The sequence below is a fragment of the Odocoileus virginianus genome, chromosome 10 (genome assembly GCF_023699985.2).
Source record: "Odocoileus virginianus isolate 20LAN1187 ecotype Illinois chromosome 10, Ovbor_1.2, whole genome shotgun sequence".
NCBI lineage: Eukaryota > Metazoa > Chordata > Mammalia > Artiodactyla > Cervidae > Odocoileus > Odocoileus virginianus.
The window spans coordinates 39,052,076-39,061,551 of NC_069683.1; the positions used below are offsets into that span (position 1 = coordinate 39,052,076).

A 9,476-nucleotide genomic window follows, 5' to 3' on the forward strand; every position below is an offset into this window, starting at 1 on the left:
CACTGCTCGAGTATTGAAACACTTTGCCGGCCTGGCGTCCTTTGTCCCTGTGTCAACTCCTGTGCCGATGGGCTTCACGCCACCAGCAAGCGGCTGTAGTTACTCCTGTTGCCACGGGTGCAGTGTTGCCATGGAGGCCCATCTGGGAACACTTGATGGGAAATTGGAAGAGAACTCAGACCTGAGTATAGCTGAGAAAAGCTACTCATGACATCTGTAGAGTCTGGTTGGGAGGAGTGTGACATGCTGAGAAGGATACAGGCTCTGGACTCAGGAGAACTGGGATCAGATCCTGACTGCTGGGCACACACCCTGTGTGACTCTGGACCTCAGTTTTACTTTGCTGTGATAAGTGAATGATTATCTCTGCACGGACAGCACTCAAGTGTTGCTTTGAGCTTCAGAGATCCTAGTCTGAGGCTGTGGTCAAGGGGGAGGTGGCTCTTGGCCCTGGGTTTGAGTTTTCCAAAGAGGTTGCAGAGAATCGGCTGACATTGCCTGAAGAGCATGGAGGGGATAAACTTGACCAGATGCTCTTCTCTCCACAGGCCCATAGAGCTGGACAGAAAAGCATCCCAAGAAAGTCTTCCCTGGCATCAGGTGAGATCTGCAAAGATGGGACCCTTGGGCTGAATGTAAGACCAGATTGTGGAGGGAAAATTGATAGAAATTACAACTGACAGGTCACAGATTTAAACATTTATTGACTCCAGCTAACTATGCATACTTATTCCAGTGCTACATACACTGACTTTGATCTCACACACACTCTCTCTCAAGATGTCACAAATGCTTGGATGTTACACACACTCAGCCCGTTACACAAACACACCCATGCAGATGTTCCCCATAATTTCTCAGATGTCACCCACACTCACTTAGATGTCACAGACACTTGATCACAGACTAGACATACGTGTCCTTTTCGGCTTCCCACTGTCTTAGGTATTATTTGGGTACATGAGACCAAGCCCACTCAAACCAGTCTAGGCAAAAAGAGGAAAGATTAAAGCTACGTCACATAACTCAGCCAGGTCTCCTGAAGGAGTCGGGGGCCAGGGTGTGACTTTTTCTCTCTCTCTTTTTCAGGGTGTAGAGGGGACACACATGCTCTGTCTCTCTCTGAGCGTATGGTTCATTCTTCTGTTTCTCCTCTGGACAGTTTTCTTTTCTCTGCTTCATTCACATCATCATAGCTGTCCCTACACGTTAATTCGACTTTTATGGTTATTATTAATATCATTATAGAATATTAATATCACCATTTGTCTCTGTTCTCAGACATGATTGTGGGCTACCCACAGGTCTTCTGTTTTAACATTTAAACTGCATGCATTTCTCACCATGAGGCAAAACTTTTCCTTATAGAAAATTAGGAAAAAATATAGAAAATTAACAAAAAGAAAAATAGTACCTATTGTTATATTCAAGGATAACTTCCACAAATATTTTACTTATTTTCTGCTCATCTTCGTTTCTGTGTGGTTATTTTTATACTTGTGATCACATCAAATAGTTTAAGAATAACAAAATTTTCATCTTCTGCAGAAGTGCAGTTGAAGATATCTTCCTTGAAGCACATACTCTCAGGTGAGTCAATCAAAGGCTCTCATGCCTTGGGATGGTCCCTGGTCCACCTCTGAAGTGAAGAACCAGGGGTCTTTAGGCATCTCAGTAAACTGAGTTTGATTAGGTTGGGCATTTTTCTTAACTCACTGACATACCTGAATGCCCAGGAATCCTGATGGGCCTTCATCTCCATGTTATTTCCGATTTTAGCCATTCCTGGCTTCCTAATCAGGGGTCCAGAGCTGAGTTTCAGATTTTCAGGAAACACTCCAGAATTGTATGCTTACATTTTGTAGGTTTTCTGGAGATGAGATGCCATAGTTTTCGTAAAAGTCTCAGAGATATCCACGATCCAGAAATTCAAGAACTCCTTGTCCACCATCAATGGCAGAGACCTTCCAGGCTGTCGAGGTCTCTGCCGTCTTGGTTTGTAGCCAGCCCGGACCAGCCCCAGCCAGAGAGAACAACTGAAGAATCCAGCTTATCCATTCTTCCTCCATTTTTTTTTTTTTTTTTAACTTTTGTTTTCATTTTGGAGGTCTGGTGCACATTATTCTAAACGGTTAAAAGGGGTGAGAACCTTCCCACACAGAAGAAACTGGAATTGGTATGCAAAGTAGGCCCAGTCTTGAATAATTAATTCTGATTTGCATGTTCAGATGAGCCTGAGAGCTGCCCTGGCAGCCAGGAGGAAATTCAGATGCAGAAAAGTAGAGGGTGGCTCCCCAGAGAGGGAGATTCAACTTCCCCGGGACCTCCTCTGCATTTCTCAAGTCAACTCTGTGGTCTAATGGAGCTTTAAGAAACCCTAGGTGATTCAGAATTGAGGCCCAGAGAGGGAAGTGTCTTGCCCAACTCACTGCAGGCTAGTGACAGGAAGAACCACATAGTAGTTAATAGTATAGATTCCAGGACTCTTTGACCACCCAAATACTCATCCCCTTACTGTTATGTGGCCTTGGCAAATTCTTTAATACTTAACCTCTCTAAGGCTCAGTTTCCTCATCTGTAAAATGAGGCAAATAATAGTATCCACTTTACAGAGTTGTTGTATGCATTCAATTTGATGTGCCTGGTAGAAATGGTGATTGATCTTGTTGTGACCCTTACCATCAAAATCCTCCTTGTCATCATTTTTTAACAGTGGAACTATAATTAGGACTCAGATTTTCTCATCAGATCAAAGTAGGATCTTTGGTGAGTCTTAGTGCCCCCTGCCCCCTTCTAATTACTCTGGGGTACAACTATCAGGTGGGCTACCCCGGTGGCTTAGTGGTAAAAGAATCTGCCTGCAATGCAGGTGACTCAGGAAATGTGGGTTTGATCCCTGGGCTGGGAAGATCCCCTGGAGAAGGAAATGGCAACCTGTTCCAGTATTCTTGCCTGGGAAATCCCATGGACAGAGGAGCCCAGGGAACTATAGTCCATGGGATTGCAAAGAGTTGGACACAACTAAAGCAACTAACCATGTACAGTTATCAGGTAGCAACAATATCAGTAATAGTAATAATATCATATAATAACATATATTCAGTGGGCACTCAGGTATTTGCAAAGGACTTAACAGATCTTTAGACTCCCAGGGGTGATAATTCACATGGGTCCTAGACTCCCGTGTTGAGACTGACGCGGAGGCACTGTCTGATGGGATGAGACTTTGTTGGAAGGTCTGACAAGCAGAGGATATAGAGGCTGAAACCTGCCCAGAGCACAGGCCCTTCCCTCAGTCCTACTGAAGAGGGGAATTGGCCAGATCCTCTCAGGGCTCAGTGCTGGTCTGACTGCTGGGCAGTCCTTAAGTCTGAGACCAAGTGAATCTGAGGGAGGAAAATGGAGACATCAGCAGACCCCAGGTATGCATCCTGAGGAGGAGCACGCACCCTCACTGCTCCTACATTTGGAATGGAAAGGGGGTCCCATGGAGCAAGGGCTCAGTGTTGGACCAGTGGGTAGAAGCTACAGAGAGAGAGAGATTTTAACTCTATTTTAATTCTGTAGAACAAGAACTCTCTATAAAGTTAAGAATGGACAGCACTTTGGATGAATGTAGCCATTGAGAGGTTTTTCAATAGAGGACCCTGGGATACTGCAAAGAGATTAGACAAGATGATATTTGACATCTGTAGATCCCTACAGTCTCTTCTAAATCTCCGGGATGGATGATGAGTCTGTCTTGTTTTCAGAAGGCATGGAACTAAGTCTTCTTTCTGTGCTCTGTAAGACTCAGGAGACTCCAGGAGTGGAGCTGTGCTGTCCCAGTAACCCATGATGAGACCATCAACCTTCTTTTTCTGTGTCATAGATTCCAGGCTGGACAGATCTTTGCAGATGTGATAGGCCTAGCCCCTTTAGGCCTGGAGGCTCATTCTCAGAAGGCTGAATAATAAGTGAAAGAACACCAGGCTTAGAGTCACACATCCTATGTTCGAATCCTGGCACTACCACTCCTAGTTTTGCAGCATTAAGTAACTTGCTAAACCTCTCTGCACCTCAGATTTCTTGGGGTTGTTTCACCCTCTTGCTGCATCTTGAACAGTAGAGATAATGCTTGCGTGGTGCCTGGTACAGCAGAGGGGAATTCTATAATGTGTGCATATGTATATGCGCACATTTTAGATGTATGTATTTACAAGACCATTGTGCAAACTAAATAAGAGAACACACAGAAAAGCATACATATCACTTTCCTTCCCCCAAGCCTTTTTGGTGTGTCAAGGAGTTCGTGTCCTCTGATGCATCAGTCTGGGTCATCTAATATTTCTTAAAATTTTATTTTCAGAAGTCCCTATTTCTGCTGATCCTGAGAGGGAGACCAGGTGAGAACTACAATGCTGACTGAAGATCTGGATAAATGCAAAGGAAAAAGCACCTCTCAAATAGTGATGGCTTTATTGCTGACACATGTGTGGGGAACTTTCAAGCATCTGTTGTAAGACCTCAAATCTCTGGAATCCTGGGACAATTTGTTGTTCTAGAATAATTACCCAAGAGCAGAGTGAGAGCCAAAAGAAGTGTGCCTTCCCTTAACTACTCAACTTCTTTCTGCTTCTATTTCCTCTTCTCTAAAATAAGGGTAATAAGTTCTACTGGGTTGGCCAAAAAATTTGTAACATCTTACGGAAAAACCTGAACGAAACTTCTGGCCAACCCAACCCTTCTCAGAATTTTGATAAGGATTCTATGAGATGACCAGTGGAAAGACTTAGCCCAATGCTTAGCTGGCACTCAGTATATGATAGTGAATCTGAACCAAGGTATTGTAGTTGAACTTTCTGGAGAGCCAAGGGCAAATCCTTGGAACATTTAAATCTTTTAAAAGTGATTTTGCTGCAGATCTTCATACCTTTCTTCACCAGAGGAAACTGAACAATTTAAACTCCTCTGGGGACTGGGGGTCATCATGATGAACATCGACCAAGGCTCAGAGAGACCCTTAAGAAGGTAGGTTAGACTGTGCCTCCATGATAAATGGCCCCAGAACAGGCCTCTGCCTCATCACTTCTGCTGATGCATCTGCAAATAGTAGCTTTCTCGACAAATTAACTATCTCTCCTCTTCTGCAGGCTAGGAAAAGAACATCCAAAAATTTTGTTAGTAAAGTGAGTTTTAAAATGCTTGAAAATCTCCCCATGGATAAATTACATGGCTTGTGACAGCCCTTTTGTCCCAGTAGCTTCCCTCCTTCTTTATACCTGGAAGTGCTCTGAACACATGTAGTGTCAGTTATGACCTATCTTCCACCTGGGAAACAAAGTGTGCAATCTTAAACTGCTCTGATACAGCTTGCCTATGAGCAATGTTAACTCCTTGACATTTTTTAAAAACCATAATAGAATCAGAAATTGTTCTTTTGTGTCCATGCATGTGTGCACAATTGTATATGATTGAGATACCGCTATGTTCAGAAGTTACTTTAGTTTGGTTCATTTGTCTATATCACACACTCTTCTAGAAGAAGATTGTTTAGAAGCCCCTGACTTGAAAATTCCTAAGCTACCAAGCTTGTGCTCAAAGTGAAGTCGCTCAGTCGTGTCCGACTCTTTGTGATCCCATGGACTGTAGCCCACCAGGCCCCTCAGTTCATGCAATTTTCCAGGCAAGAATACTGGAGTGGGTTGCCATTTCCTTCTCCAGGGGATCTTCCCAACCCAGGGATCAAACCTGGGTCTCCTGCACTGCAGGCAGACACTTTACCATCTAAGTCACCAGGGATGCTTCCATAAATAAGAACCTCAGGCAATTATAGGTATGTCAAAGTTTGACTTACAAACGTGGGTTAGATTAGAAATGGGGATGATAGATGTTTTAATCCAAAGTTGCTGCCCTGAACCGTCCAAGGTCATGGTCCTTTGTTCTACATTTGCATCATTTACAGTCCAGATGGGTGATGTCTTGAGATATTTCCTAACAGGGAGAGCTATGATTCTTGAGACACTAAGGCCTGGGTGTACAGAGGTTTCTCAGAGTACACACTCAGACACCACACAGACACTGGCTCACAGCTCATATTATGCATGCAAAGGCACCTAGATGCATCTTCTTATCTGTCTCCCTCTTTTTGCCTGGCTAACTCCTCCTTATCTTTGGGCCTCAGTTTATACCCCAGTTCTTCCAAGAAGTATTTCCTGATTTCTTTTACTTTATGTTATATGTCCCTATTGTGTGTGTGTGTGAGTGTGTGTGCGTTCAGTTGTATCCAACTCTTTGCAGCCTCATGGACTGTAGCCTGCCAGGTTTCTCTGTCCATGGAATTTTCTAGGCAAGAATACTAGAGCAGGTTGCCGTTTTCTTCCCCAGGGGATCTTTCTGACCTAGAGATCAAACCCACGTCTCTTGCATCTCCTGAATTGGCAGGCGGATTCTTTACTACTGCACCATGTAGGAAGCCCTAGAATAGTATGCACACCCAAAATACTGTTTTTTTCCCCCATCTTGGCACTTAGCCTGCTGTACTCTGATTAGATACTAATTGACATATAGAGTCTCCTACCAGATTATAGTGCCTTGAGTAGAGATGCTTTCAAAGATTTTATAACCACTGTAACTTCACAAGGTCTAGTACATAATAGGTGTTCAGAAAATACTGTTGAATGGATACGAGGAATAGTCATATGAACACAAATAAATGTATAAGATCATCCCCATATATACATTTGCAGAGATAGAAATGTATAGACACATATATGCACAGAGAAGCAAGTTTTGCACTTTTACACACCCTACCCCATAGGTTCATGTATACAAGGTGGCCACACACTCCCCCAGGCACAGAGATGCATGCAAACAAAACAGGCCCACCCGGTTCTTTCATACACACACCCACAAGCAAAACACACACAGACAAACACAAATATATACGCACTTCAGGGAAGATATTTTCCTTGCACTTGTACTCACAACCTATGCATGCAAATTGGATTTTCAGAACGTTCTAATCCTTTGTTGACACTTATTAAGACAAAACAGAGGTAGGCAGACACAGCCTTTTGGCTGGGCGGATGCGTCTTTGGTGCAATGTAATGTCAGAAACTGTTGATGCAGAATTAATGCTCACTTTTACGAGTTTATCTTATGTCATAGAGTTGAAAAAAACCTCGGTGTAAATATTCATCATATGGCTTAATTGGTTTGATGTACCGTAGCAACAAGCACAGTGCCAGACGCTTGCTATGGAGGCCTCCGCGTTGTTTCAAAGTCTTTATTATTATGACAGCAAAGTCTTGTTCATTAAAGTTTCACAATCCATTTTCATTAGGTTGAAGCTGAGTCTGTAAATGAACAGTTGCTCTGAAAAATCAAGCCCTCACAGTTCTCGCTGGGGAGGCAGCGCGTCTGTATTAATTATCAGGACGCTGGTGTCGATCGACGATGTTAATTGCACTGATGGCTCGTTATTTGGGGAATTGCCATGCATTTCATGCAGGGATAATAAAAATGAATTTTTAAACAAAGAGACTTAAAATAATATCGAATCTGCAGAGAATACCAACATCAAAGGCGTATCTCAAAGCTTTGAATTTTATCTTTGTGGTCCAAAATGTTAAAGAGGCGCCCGCAATGCAGTTGGTTCCAGTTTGCAGTGAAGGAAAACAAAACAAGAGTTAATTAACTGTTATTACAAACCTTTTCAACTTTAATTTGACTTTCAAATATTAGCATTTATCTATGAACTGTGCTTCTGGGTTTGACAAATTAGTTTTCACAGAACAAGTTTAATTAGGCGTCATTGTGCTTTTATGTCAGTTTTCAGAGCTCCAGACAATGAATGGATTAACTTATTAAAAGTCATCTGTTTAAAAGACTTTGTCGAATGGCAAATGGGTGGGCAAAGTTGCTTGGCTTAGCAAGAAGATGGGGAAAATGATACTGCTGGTTGGGTGTCAGGGGGCTTGTAGATCAGATGAAAAGAGAGTTGGCGTCCCTCCCAGCTGAAGCCTGCTTTTGGGTCACCTCCATCCTCCTCAGGTGGGGAGGAGGGGCCTGGGGTTAACATAGTACCTAGGAAAACTGAGCTGAGGGGGCTATCTGTACTATAGAGGAAAGAAATGACTTGGAGGGAATCTTCACCATAGACAGCGTTTAGGGGCTGTTCACAGGGAAATTCATACTTGACTATGCATTACATTCCATGATTCTCTAAATCAGAGGCCAGCAAACCTTTTCAGGAAAAGACCATGCAGTCTAGTAATAACTGCTCAGCTCTGCCTTTATCCCCTGGAGGCAGCCATAGACAATAACAGGTAAATAGATAAGAGAGGCTGTGTTCCAATAAAAACTTGCCAAACTAAGAGTTGGGAGCCTCCCTTGGCCTGGGGCTCTGGTTTGCTTTCTTGTGCTCTAGTTTAAAGTCTTGTATTGGGCTGGCTGCACGGACCAAAATACATTTAACAAGAGGGAGTCTCTTACCTTCTCACTTTCTCCTAAAGAAGACTCATAACTTTTCACAGATCAAACGTTTTCCCACTTTCATTTAAGATGCTAGGCATTGCTGGGCAAACGATGATGCACAGATAGTTTTTTTTTTTTTTTTAATGTCCTGACTTCAACATCATTCTCATTCTAATGGTGAAGAGCTTCCTTTGAAATTGGCTATTATAGTGCCAGGATTTATTTTGTAGGAAAGCAAAATTTGCCACCCCAAATGTATCTCTTTGTCATAAAGATTATTTGGGGTTGATTATTTTTAAGAAATGAAAAACTCAGGAAGGAGCTTTGAACCTCTCCCCTAACTACCTATGAGAATTTAGATAGAGGATCTGTTCTGCAAAGGTGACTATCACCAGATAGTGTAATATTCAGTGCTGCAGTATGAACTAGGTGTATAGGCAGGGAGGAATGTAGCATATCTGCTTGTTAAAATTTCTTCTCTGTGTCCCATTGTTTCTGCATGGCCCAGCAAATATTTGTTCACCAAACATTTGCTCTTTTTTCATCTTCCTATGTTTGCCTTCTTTCCCTTTGAAGCCCCAGAGCCTGCCCCCTTCTCCTTAGTCCAGAATGACATATATACCCCATTTTGCCTGACTGTCTTTGTAATCTTGTTTAGGTGGATTCCCTGTGTGTATGTAATTAAATTTGTTTCCCACTGCAGCCATGAAATTAAAAGATGCTTACTCCTTGGAAGGAAAGTTATGACCAACCTAGATAGCATATTAAAAAGCAGACACATTACTTTGCCAACAAAGGTCAGTCTAGTCAAGGCTATGGTTTTTCCAGTGGTCACATATGGATGTGAGAGTTGGACTGTGAAGAAAGCTGAGCATCAAAAAATTGATGCTTTTGAACTGTGGTATTGGAGAAGACTCTTGAGAGTCCCTTGGACTGCAAGGAGACCCAACCAGTCCATCCTAGAGGAGATCAGTCCTGGGTGTTCATTAGAAGGACTGATGCTGAAGCTGAAACTCCAA

General features: G+C 42.8%; 1 long non-coding RNA gene across 1 annotated transcript; it reads left to right on the forward strand.

The window, feature by feature from the left end:
- The first annotated feature begins 515 nt into the window (after positions 1-515).
- LOC139037144 (uncharacterized) lies at positions 516-7,520 on the forward strand. Its single transcript, XR_011489969.1, has 3 exons — positions 516-600; positions 1,549-1,590; positions 4,349-7,520. It is a non-coding gene; the product is annotated as an uncharacterized lncRNA (long non-coding RNA).
- The last annotated feature ends 1,956 nt before the right edge of the window (positions 7,521-9,476 follow it).